Source organism: Pongo pygmaeus, chromosome 6 (assembly GCF_028885625.2).
Source record: "Pongo pygmaeus isolate AG05252 chromosome 6, NHGRI_mPonPyg2-v2.0_pri, whole genome shotgun sequence".
Classification (NCBI taxonomy): Eukaryota; Metazoa; Chordata; class Mammalia; order Primates; family Hominidae; genus Pongo; species Pongo pygmaeus.
The window spans coordinates 60,431,258-60,443,574 of record NC_072379.2 but is presented as its reverse complement, the minus strand read 5'-3'; the positions used below and the strand labels follow the sequence as shown (position 1 = coordinate 60,443,574).

General features: G+C 45.1%; 1 protein-coding gene across 4 annotated transcripts in view; it reads left to right on the top strand.

Annotated features, from left to right (window-relative positions):
- Positions 1 to 1,462: 1,462 nt before the first annotated feature.
- SNX10 (sorting nexin 10) overlaps positions 1,463 to 12,317 on the top strand; it is an 85,345-nt gene continuing 74,490 nt past the window's right edge. The window contains exon 1 of one of the 4 annotated variants that reach the window (XM_054495881.1): positions 1,463 to 1,685. The gene's annotated coding sequence lies outside the window, so the exon portion shown is untranslated. Of the gene's footprint in view, positions 1,686 to 10,111; positions 10,211 to 12,317 lie in introns of those variants that run through there. The other 3 variants (XM_063667457.1, XM_063667459.1, XM_054495884.2) reach the window with 3 other exon arrangements.

The following is a 12,317-nucleotide window of genomic DNA, read 5'->3' as shown; positions in this document are numbered from 1 at the left end:
AGCCCGGCCGGTAGGCAAGGTTTCTTAACCACTGTAGAGTCCCAGTTTTTACCCAATCCCACTGATGGTATAACAAAAATGCCACAACCTAAAAAAGGTGACCATCACTTAAGTTTCCCGGATTCAGGTTGCAAATTACCAGTCTTAATAGGGTCATAATTCTAACAGATATTCAAATGACTTTCAGTAGACTCTCCAAGGGTTTATTGCTGCTTTGTCGACAGCTGTAAAGTCATGCTCTTGACAATAAGTTCAGAAAGATTTTAGTTTTACAGAATCTCTTAGGATCTTAGATACATGCTGCATTTTGTTTTCTACTCAATGTTTTTCTTTGCGGAGCATAGGGACAAGAATATAAAAAATACACTTTGATTTTCTTTCTTTTTTTTTTCGAGACAGAATCTCACTCTGTCGCCCAGGCTGGAGTGCAATGGCATGATCTCGGCTCACTGCAACCTCCGCCTCCCGGGTTCAAGCGATTCTCCTGCCTCAGCCTCCTGAATAGCTGGAATTACAGGTGCGTGCCACCACACCCAGCTAAGTTTTTGTATTTTTAGTAGAGACGGCGTTTCACCATGTCAGCCAGGATGGTCTCCATCTCCTGACCTTGTGATCCACCCGCCTCGGCCTCCCAGAGTGCTGGGATTACAAGCGTGAGCCACCACACCAGCTTAATTTGATTTTCAAAAGTGATCATGGTTGCATTCACTTGTGTGTCATGACTCGGGTGCAATTTTAGGAAATTAAATACCAACGATTGAGGGTTCAGCAATACAACTTCAAGATCCAAGATGTTAAGACACAACATTGTATATTTTTACACGTTTTGTTAGGGAGTTAATGTAGGTATGGTGAACAGATGCATTTTCAGGTGGGCCTGGAATGGTCCCTGGAGGATGATCAGCGACAAGCTTTGTCTAATGGGAAAATTCATGCTTGAAAAATGAAATATTAGGCTATGTTTATTATTCTGTGTCATTCAGTCACTTATTAGCAGTTTAAATGATGATTGTGGTTTCCCATGCAAACAGGTGTGGAGACCCAGCCTCAGGTGCCGTTTGGGAAATGCTTTCCTCAGTCAGGTCCCTTGGCAGATCTCATTAGCTTTCCCCCCAAATGTTTTATTAAGAGACATTTCAAACATAGACAAAAATTGAAATAATTTTATATAAACACCCATAAGCCCACCACCTAGATGCTATGAACATTCTGCCATTCTTGTTTATCACGTTATTTATCCGTCCTCCTCCCCATCGGCAATCCTCCCCATAACTGTGGGGTCGGGGTTAGGAAGCTTAAGGTGACTCAGGTGGCGAATTCCGAAGGGTGCTGCTGGATCACCTCCAGCCTCAGCGTCCGGACTAATGGGGGCATTTCCTCCCTAACTCAATTTCAGGAAGCAGGAGGCTAGCTCGGCAGGGTGGGGGCGCACCTGGGCTGGGCTGCGCGGAGGCGGCGGAAGCACTAGGCGTGGCGGCCACAGGCGGACGGCTGGCTCTGAGCGCGGGCGCGGGGCCGCTACGTGCGCGGGGAGCGCGGCGCTGCGTTCGTGTGCGCTCCTGGGCGCTCGCCGCCGCCGCTGCTGCCGCCGCTGCCGCTGCCGCGCGCCTTTGAGTCAGCAAACTCCGCGGTCCGCAAGCCCGGCCCGGCCCGGCCCTGCTCTGCTCTGCCCGGAGGAGCCGCCCGTAAGTGACAAGAGACCCGCTGAGGGGGCCTCCCCTGCACCGCCCAGGTGGGGACGGCGGTCCTTTTTTCCAGAGGCGCGGGCCCTTCCCGCTGTTCCCAGGTGCCCGCACCCTTGCGGGCTGGAAAGAGGTTTGGGTCCCTTGGGCTTGGAGCAGAGGAGCCGCCTCCTTTTCAGCCGAGGTGTGCCGGGCGGGGAGAAATGATCAGCTGGCGCGGTGGAGCGGGGAGATGGAGCGTGTCGATCCAGGGATTCTTGGCTAAAAAGACACCCCGGGGAGAAGGTGGGGCAGAGGTGGATTCTAGATTACGGAAGAAGTGCTGTGGCACCTTACACCAGGCCTGGTAGAAGGGGGTGGGGAGGCGGGTTTTTTTTTTTTTTTTTTTTTTATTCATTCATTAACGGGTAGCCTTGAGTTGAGGAATTGGGAGGGGTAGGCAGGTTTATTCGTGGGATTGTGGGATTGAGGGAGAAGGCCCAAGGGAAAATCCATATAATTGACTGATTATCAGATTTGGTGACCAGGAAAGCAACAGCCTGTTTTTCAGTTCCGATGCATCATACTTTTCTCAAATTACACGGATTATTGAGGGGGATCGTCACGGAATGGGGAGCAACATGTCCTGCTGAAAGGAAGGGCTTCTATCTCTACAAGACACGTTAAAAATGATGGTATCAGAAAATTAGAACGGGGACGAGGCTTGCACATGATCTCCATCAAACCTTTCATTTTACAGACAGGGAGGCAAAGGCCGAGGGAGGCCGAGTGTTGTGACCAGGATCATTCAGCCAGAGGGGAGCAGAACCAGGCCTACAACTGGCGGGCTTCTGACTTCCACCCCGGAGTTACTCCACCTCTGGGGCCTGGGAACTGGGTTTGGATTGCATAAGCTCCCCCTCCTCTCCCGGGAGGGGGCTGGGCCGGAGGCTGAGGCCTTCACCAGGAAGAAGCAGGGACTGCTTGGATAGTTGACTAGCTTCTGCAGGGGCTCCTCAGTGAGAGAGTGGAGGTGAGATCAGGGACTCCTGCCTTGCCTCTGCCGTCACTTCCAGTGATGCCTATTCCTATACATAGCTGGACCTTCATTATTCTTAATATTATTTACTTTTTTCTTTTTCTTTTGAGACAAGGTCTTATTCTGTCACCCAGGCTGGATTGCAGTGGTGCGATCTTGGCTCACTGCAAACTCCGCCTCCCAGGCTTCAGTGATCCTCCCACCTGAGCCTCCCGAGTAGCTGAGACCACAGGTGCGGGCCACCACACCCCTGGCTAACTTCGGTATTTTTTTTGTAGAGGCAGGGTTTTGCCATGTTGCCCCAGGCAGGTCTGGAACTCCTGAGCTCAAGCAATCCACCTACCTCGGCCTCCCAAAGTGCTAGGATTACAGGGGTGAGCCACCGCACTCGGCCTTTTATTACTATTTTTTAAAGGAAGGGTAGACTTGAGATTGACCGATAGGGCAGTTTTTAATAAAAATACAAAAATAAAATACATCTAGAAGAAACTGTGTAAAGATGTGAAATATCAGTGATTAGCATGGACTCAACTGGTCGTCCTGTTTCTGCTGCCAGTTCGTTTCATTCTCACTTTTGATTACCATTTAACTGGGGAGGACATCAGTGTTGACAGTGGGACTTGCTCAGGCTGACACTGTGCCCCACCAGGGAGTCTCCCCTCCAGGCTGGTACACACTTCCTCTTATTTTACTAATGGGAAGGATCCCTGAGTTAGGTAACCTAAAATAATAGAAATAAGCACGTTCATTAAAAAAATAAAAGTATGTTAATCAAAGAGTAACGTTAGTGTTCTACAGCAATTCTGCTGGGCTTTGGAGCAGTGGATGTCTTTTCTCAGCCCTAGGATCACTACTTTCATTTTAAGGCTTCATTTTGCTCGTTAAGTTACTGGGGAAAATGACTTCTTTTTTCCGTTTTTAGTGACAGGGCTGTGGTTTCACAACCACTTGGTGAAAGGCAGACAACTGGTTGAGAACAGGCACCAGTCTATGCAGATTTTCATTTCCTAGCATGGCGGAGAAGGGCTTTTGGCCAAGCTCGTGGCTGACTCTGTGGGGAATCCCCCAAATTTGGCATTGTTATCTCCAAACATCTTTTTCTTAGTAATCTAGTAGGTATGAATTAGCTCTTCTGTTCTCTAAGCCCTGTTCAAAGAGGAAGGTATATAGTGTAGTGGTTAGAACTTGTGATTCCAGACCCATCTGAGTTGAAATCTTGGTATAATAATTTTCTAAGTATAGTTTTGTTGGCAGGGCACTTAACACTCTCTGAGTTGTCTATTATTCAGAAATAAAAAAGGGCGTTTGTAATCTTTGCCTCCCAGAACTGTTAATACAACAGCTGACATTTATCGAGCACTTATTATATTCCAGGCATCGTGACATTATCGAGCACTTAATTATGGGCCAGGCATTGTGAAAGAGTTTTTATGTGGCAGTCTCATTAAGCATCACAACAGACTTATAAAGCAGATTCTGTTATTGTCTTCAGTTTACCTCTGGGGAAACTAAGGCATCAAAGTATTTATGATTTCTCTAAACTCAGCTTACAGTTTTAACTACCCAACCAATGTGTGTCAGATTTCTTATTTCTGTTATAAGCTAATAGTTATCTAGGGCTTACTGTGTGGCAGGCCCCATTACAAGTGTCCTAAGTACGTTAACAACCCTTGAGATAGGTATTTTTCTCCCCTTCTTCTTTCTTTTTACAGATGTGGAAACTGAGGCACAAAGCCCAAGGTCAAACAACTAGTAATGTGAGAGCCAAAATTTGAACTAGGAGCCTGGGTCTGGAATCAGTAGTAACTCTCAGCCACCCACTTGCGAATGTAAAGGGCTTAGCCAGGCTTCAATCAAGGGCAACTCCTATTGGTACTTATATTTATTTTTCCCTAAGTAACTACTCCTTGCTCCCAGTTTCTGCAGAAGAGATGCTTTTAGTTCTATAAGTGATTCAACTTTACTCAAGGCTTTGTGATTCTGTATATATTTCTATTGTAGTCTCTGTTACTTTTAAAAGCTTGTGCTAGGCCTCAGTGATCTTGCCTCTGGGGATAGGGAAATAGTGTTTATCAGATCTGTGAACCCCTTTCAAATATATGATTTCATTTTTACTTTTTTTTTTGATACTTTTGTAGAGATGGGGTTTTGCCATGTTGCCCAGGCTGGTTTTGAACTCCTGAGCTCAAGTGATCCACCCACCTCAGCCTCCCAAAGTGCTGGGATTACAGGTGTGAGCTACTGTGGCTAGCCTGATTTCATATTCATTTGCAAAAGTGCGTTATTCTGGGGGAGAGAATCTGTAGCTTTCTTCAGATTCTTACGTGGTCATCCATGGTGGAAAGAAAATCATTACTCACCATTGTATTCTAATAATCTCATTTTACAAATGAGGCTACCAAGGCCCAATGGAGAGGCAGAATAACTTAATCTGAACTACACAGCTAATTAGAGGTAAAAAGGGGACTCAAACTCAGGTGCCTGAACTTCCAGTCTCATATTCTTTCCATTATAGCCTGATAGTTCCCTGTGGATTAAGTGGTGCCAGATCAATAAATTATGATTTGCTAGAGACCCCCAGCTCTCTCACCAAGCTGTCCGATGCATGAGGCCAGCAAAGCTGCCTGGAAGTGCCTGTCAAAATATGACATCGTTTAGCATGTGATCCTGTTAGCTGAGCCACTTTACTCTGATTTGGTATGGGAATCTACAACTCGGAGAGATGTGAGCCAGGAAAAGAAAAGCTGTTTGGGGAGAAGAAGAGGAATGTTGCAGACATGCATTGGTTGAGGCACAGGCAGCCATTCAGACCTCTTGGTAGAATTGTCGTATTGGAAAGTTTTTGCTAAGAGATTTAGAAATTCAAACAAAATTCCCTGGGCCGGGTGTGGTGGCGCATGCCTGTGGTCTCAGCTACTTAAGAAGCTGAGGTGGGAGGATCGCTTGAGCCCAGGAGGTTGAGCCTGCAGTGAGCTGTGATTGCACCATTGTACTGCAGCTTGCACAACAGAATTAGACTGTCTCATAAATCAATCAATCAATCAATCAATAAATAAATACAAATAACCCCCAAATTCCCTAAAGTCTGAGATTTTTGCATAGTATGTGGCTCACTGGAAAGTAAGCCATCTCCTGGCTGAAGGTTGATGCTCCAATGACAAAAGAAGACTAAAAGAGTTGGGTTGTGGTGGCTCACACCTGTAATCTCAGTGACTGAGGAGGCTGAGGTGGGAGGATTGCTTGAGGTCAGGACTTCGAGACCAGCTTGGGCAAAAGCTGGGTGTGGTGGCACACCTGTAGTCCTAGCTTCTTGGGAGGTCGAGGTAGGAGGATCACTTGGGCCTAGGAGCTGGAGGCTGCAGTGAGCCATGATCTCACCACTATACTCCAGCCTGGGTGACAGAGTGAGACCCCAACTCTAAAAAGAAATAATAATGATAAGAAAAATAAGAAAAGCCTAAGAGGTAATGAGACCTTTAATAGTTTAGGCCAGACTTTTAACACGACTTAAATTTTACAAACTGATAATAATAAAGCTTACCTGGAAAATAGATTTGTACTAGTAGGCAATACATTTTTGAAAAAGAATATTGAGGAGAGGCTTGTTCAGCCAGCTATCAAAATATATCACCTGGAGGTAGGACGAGGTGGCTCACGCCTGTAATCTTAGTGCTTTGGGAGGCTGAAGCCGAGGATTGCTTGAGGCCAGGAGTTCAAGACAAGCCTGGGCAACATAGACCCCATGTCTAAAAAAAATTTTAAAAAGTATATATCATCTGGGACTACAAATAGAAAGTCGAGAAATGGTTCCATTGTAAAGACAGGAATTGAGTGTATGATAAAATGGACTGTTATTAAGTCTGTTGGGAAAATTGCCTCTCAATTTGGAAAAGATTAGATCCCTGACTCATACCATTCACAAAAGTAAATTCCATTTAAAGATTAAATGTCAAAACCAAAATTATAAATATTAAAATATATGTAAATATAGAAGATGGTTTTAAAGAGCTGTTTGTTGTTTTGAGACGGAGTCTCGCTCTGTCGCCCAAGCTGGAGTGCAGTGGCACAATCTCAGATCACTGCAACGTCTGCCTCCTGGGTTCAGGAAGTTCTCTGCATCAGCCTCCCAAGTAGCTGGGGTTATAGGCACCCACCACCACACCTGGCTAGTTTTTTTACTTTTAGTAGAGACAGGGTTTCACCATCTTGGCCAGGCTGGTCTTGAACTCCTGACCTCGTGATCCGCCCGTCTCGGCCTCCCAAAGTGCTGGGATTACAGGAATAAGGCACCGCGGCTGGCCAGAAGATGGTTTTTAGAAATAACTTTGACATAGGAAAGACCTCAAGTTTAATAAAATTCAGAAACCATAAAGGAAAATATTGATAGACTTAATTTCATGAAAGATTATACTTCTTGTCTAGTAGTTTATTTGAACATGACCTTTGGCTACATTTCCCATCTTCACAGCTCAGGCACCCCCAATCTGTCCTTCCCCACTGCAGACTGGCAGGTGGGATTTCCCCCAGGTCACCCTCCTTCCTTCTTTCCTCACATCTTTCTTCCTCTGCAGGAAACAGATTTTTCAGGGCCTTCCATACCTGCCCCTTCGTTTGTCTCTCCTTAGTTATAAGTAATTTTTTAGAAATACATGTAAAATATCAAGAAATAATGGCTGCACCTCTGCCACCTCTCTCTCACCTCTTATTTCATAAAGCTGGCTCTATATGTTGCTTTACATGCCTTAGTATATGTTTATGGATGTTATACATATTATAGCTATATATGTAACACATTTTTTAAAAAGGAAGAATATATTAATACCATAAACAAAGTTAAAAGGCAGATGACAGGGCTGGGCGCGGTGGCTCACGCCTGTGATCCCAGCACTTTGGGAGGCTGAGGCAGGTGGATCACTTGAGGTCAGGAGTTCGAGACCAGCCTGGCCAACATAGTGAAAGCCCATCTCTACTGAAAATACAAAAATTAGCCGGGCATGGTGGCAGGTGCCTGTAATCCGAGTTACTGAGGCAGGAGAATCACTTGAACTCGGGAGGTGGAGGTTGCAGTGAGCCGAGATCGTGCCATTGCACTCCAGCTTGGGCAACAGAGCAAGACTCAGTCTCAAAAAAAAAAAAAAAAAAAAAAAAGGCAGATGACAAAGGAGTAAAGCAAATAGTTGCAATATCTATAACAGGCATGAACTCTTAGAAATCAATAGGAAAAACAATCCAGTAGGAATATGGGCAAAGGCTATTAATAGATAATTCACATATATATGTAAAAATGCTTAATCTCATTAATAATCAGATAAGTGTGGATTAAAAACCATGAAACCATTTTTGCTTAGGTTTGTAACATCCAGTGTTGATGAAGGTGTGGGAAAATAGATTGTCACTGTATCTGGCGGAGAGTGTAAATTGGTACCATCTCTTGGAAAGGCACGTTAGCAGTATCCATAACATTTTAAAGTTTGCATACTTTCTGATGAGTACTTCCACTTCTAGGACCTTATCCCTCTGAAATACTTGCCTACTTGAAAAAAGGAAGTTGCTCCAAATGAGCCAAAATGGAAAATGTTCATTATGCATTATATTAGTCAGTTTGGGCTGCCATAACAAAATGCCATAGGCTGGGTGGCTTAAACAACAGAAGTTTATTTCTTAGGGTTTTGGAGGCTGGGAAATGCAGGCTGATTTGTTTCCTACTGAGAGTTCTCTCCCTGGCTTGCAGACAGCCGCCTTCCTGCTACGTCCTCACATGGTGGAAAAGGAGAGAAAGAGAACAAGCTCTTGGTGTCTCTGCTTGGTGTCTCACCAGTCCCATCACGAGGGCCCCACCCTTTTAACCTCATCTAAACCTAATCACCCCTCAGAGGCCCTGTTTCCAAATACCAACACACTGGGGGCTAGGGCTTTACTATATGCATTTTGGCAGGACACAATTCAACCTATACTGTATATTAAGTAATGAAAGCAAAGTGGAAGAACAGTGGGAGAAATATAATCTTATTTTTTGAAAAAATCTGGAAGGATGATATGCCCCTAATTGTAGATAGTCATTACCTATGGAGAGTGAGATTAGAAAGGGAAAGGGAATGGCATTATGGAGGATTTCAGCAATTTTTTTTTTTTTTTGAGATGGAGTCTCGCTCTGTTGCCCAGGCTGGAGTGCGGTGGTGCGATCTCGGCTCACTGCAACTTCTGCCTCCCGGGTTCAAGCGATTCTTCTGCCTCAGCCTCCTGAGTAGCTGGCATTACAGGCATGCACCACCACACTCAGCTAATTTTTGTATTTTTAGTAGAGACGGGGTTTCACCATGTTGGTCAGGCTGGTGGACCTTGTGATCCACCTGCTTCGGCCTCCCAAAGTGCTGGGATTACAGGTGTGAGCCACTGTGCCTGGCCTCCAGTTTTTTTTTCCAGCTTACTACAACCTCTGCCTCCCAAGTTCAAGCAGTTCTTCTGCCTTAGCCTCCCCAGTAGCTGGGATTACAGGTGAGCACCACCATACCCAGATAATTTTTGTATTTTTAGTAGAGACAGGGTTTCACCGTGTTGGCTGGTCTCGAACTCCTGACCTCGTGATCTGCCTGACTTGGCCTCCCAAACTGCTGGGATTACAGGTGTGAGCCACCACATCTGGCCTATATTTCTATTTTTTTTCCCCAAACTTTGAAATAATTTTAATGTATAAAAAGTGCAGGCTGTGTGCAGTGGCTCACACCTGTAATCCCAGCCCTTTGGGAGGCTGAGGTGGGAGGACTGCTTGAGCCCGGGAATTTGAGATCAGCCTGGGCAACATAGTGAGACCCTGTCTCTGTTTTCAAAAAAACTTTTAAGAATAGAAAAGCCGGGCATGGTGGCTCACGCCTGTAATCCCAGCACTTTGGGAGGCTGAGGCGAGTGGATCTCCTGAGGTCAGGAGTTCAAGACCAGGCTGGCTGACATGGTGAAACCCTATCTCTACTAAAAATACAAAAATTAGCTGGGCATGGTGGTGCATGTCTGTAATCCCAGTCACTCGGGAGGCTGAGGCAGGAGAATTGCTTAAACCCAGGAGGTGGAGGTTGCAGCAAGCAGGGATTATGCCACTGCACTCCAGCCTGGGCAACAGAGCGAGACTCTGTCTCAAAAATAAATAAATAAAAATAAAACAAAGTGCCAAAATAATATATATATATATATTTTGGCTCAGGGGAGTAGAGACTGTGTCTTGCTGTGTTGCCCAGGCTTGGTCTCAAATTCCTGGCCTCAAGTGATCCTCCTGCCTTGGCTCCCAAAGGATTTAGGATTACAGGCATGAGCCACTATATCTAGCCCTAAATCTCTTATTTTTAAAGATAATAAGTCTGTTATCCTGAAATAAAATAATACTTAAAACCTGTGGAAAAAAATAACAAAATGATTTGAAGTATTAACAGGGCCCTCCTGCCTAGAGCCTCCCAGCTGAACTGCCTGGGGAGGGGTTGGTCTCTGCTAGAGTGGAAGACCTGGTCCTCTGAATTTCCAGGTGAGTGTTCCCAGTTGCCTTTTCTGCTACTTATTTTAAAAGGTTTATCCCAGCCTCCACCTCTGAAGGCAGGAGTTGTGTGCAGCAAGAGTATCGCTTAATTCAGAAGGGTGATTTACCCTGGATTTTGTGGTCTTTAAGTGCTTTAGAAGAATTAGGCTGAGCGCCGTGTCTCTCACTGTGTAATCTCAGCACTTTGGAGTGCTAAGGTGGGTGAATCACTTGAGCTCAGGAGTTCGAGACCAGCCTGGCCAACATGGCGAAACCCCATCTCTACTAAAAATACAAAAATTAGCCAGGTGTGGTGGTGAGCACCTGTAGTCCCAGCTACTCGGGAGGCTGCGATGGGAGAATCACTTGAGCCTGGGAGGTGGAGGTGGCAGTGAGCCGAGATTGTACCACTGCACTCTAGCCTGGGTGACAGAGTGATACTCTGTCTCAAAAAAAAAAAAAAAAAAAAAAAGCCGTCATCTCTCAGTTTAGTTGTGTTTTCTGAGTATAGCTTAAAACTAGTTATGTTACTTTGTTACTTCATCATTGGTATTCATTGGTGTTTTCTCAGCGTCACTATCCCTTCCCAGATCCCCCCAAAAACCACACACAGAGTGTATGTCTAACCAGGCTTTCTGGCATTAACAAGGCCAGATCTTATGTTATTCATTTATATAGTTAAATGTGTATATTCTCTTGTGCTCAAGAAAGCTGGCTGGTAAGGCAGAATTTATAATGAACTACAAATGTCATGTCCTTGATTTTTTCTTTTCCTTATGCTGTCTGAATCCCTTAGGAAGATACAAAAGGGAAGTCTTGAGCCCGTTTTTAGATTCAGGATGGAAAGGCCTAATAAATTCCTAATATCTTCCAAGGTGCTGTGCCTTAAGAAGCTTTGGATTCCTGGGGATGGGAGAACAAAAAAGAGGGTGAGGGGGAACCAAAGGGGGCACCAAAGGCCAAAGACAGATTTCACCCAGGACAAGTCCTGTGTCCAAGGAGTGTGACAAGGCTTTCTGACATGCTTCCAGGAACATTTTGTGTTTATTTGGCATGGCATGTTTTAGGAAGGAGATGGAAACATTTATTCAATACTCACCATGTATCACACACTGTCCTGGGTACTTCAGTTTACATTATCTCATTATTCCTGTGATATAGGAGATACTACAGCCATTTTTGACAATTCAGAGATATTTCATGACTTGAACAAGTGGAGGAGACAGGATTTGAGCCAACAGCTGTTCCCATACCCATTTTTTTTCCAGTACTTTATTTTAAGAGTCCCACCATTGGGTTTGCTTTTAGAGCCAAGATGCACTCTCTCTGATTTAAAAGTTTTTTATTAAGGGAAAAATTTAAAAGTCATACTGGGTACATCATTAGGCATAGGACTCTGAGGTTTCCACTTCTGATCCTCAGACATAATCCATGTAGTTTATAAAAGGCTGTAACTTGGGGACTGGGTCATACATTTTTTCCCTTATACCGTAGACAACCAGGGCTTTGTAAAATACCTCAGAGCATTTTAACTTTGACATCAGTGGTGTGAGGTTATTTTCATCTCCTTTTTTTCCAATCTCCTTTCCCATTTTCCATCTCAGGTGTGCATTTTCCTTCTTTGTGCCTTTTTATGCTTCCTTGATTCTGCAAAGGTCCCTTTAGCATGTGGCCAAAGTTCTCTGGGTATCAGAGAAACAGAAAGACCCATCTCAAGCTGTGTAGGCCCAGAATCTTATACAGCTCTCATCAGTGTAGGGCACTTGCCCTGATGTGACCTTGAGAGCCAACTCCTTTGCAGGCAGGAGATGGACTCTACCCAGGCTGGCACCAGCAGTGACAATGGGGGCCACCTCTGCCGCCCCAAGACAACCCCACCTCAGCATTGTGTTTCCATTCACATGGTCTCCCTCTGTGTGCAGCAAGCCTCCTCTTTCACATTTTTGTACAGCTTCTCTCTTAAGCACAGTACGCCTCAGCCTGGCCTACGTATAGCCCAGGACCCTTGGGTAATACCTTACTCGTCTTGTGTGTTGTGCACTCTTATCCTTTGTTTTCACCAGCATGGCTGCTTTCTGCAGGGTGCACCCTCGGTTTCTGTTACTCCCTGCTCCCT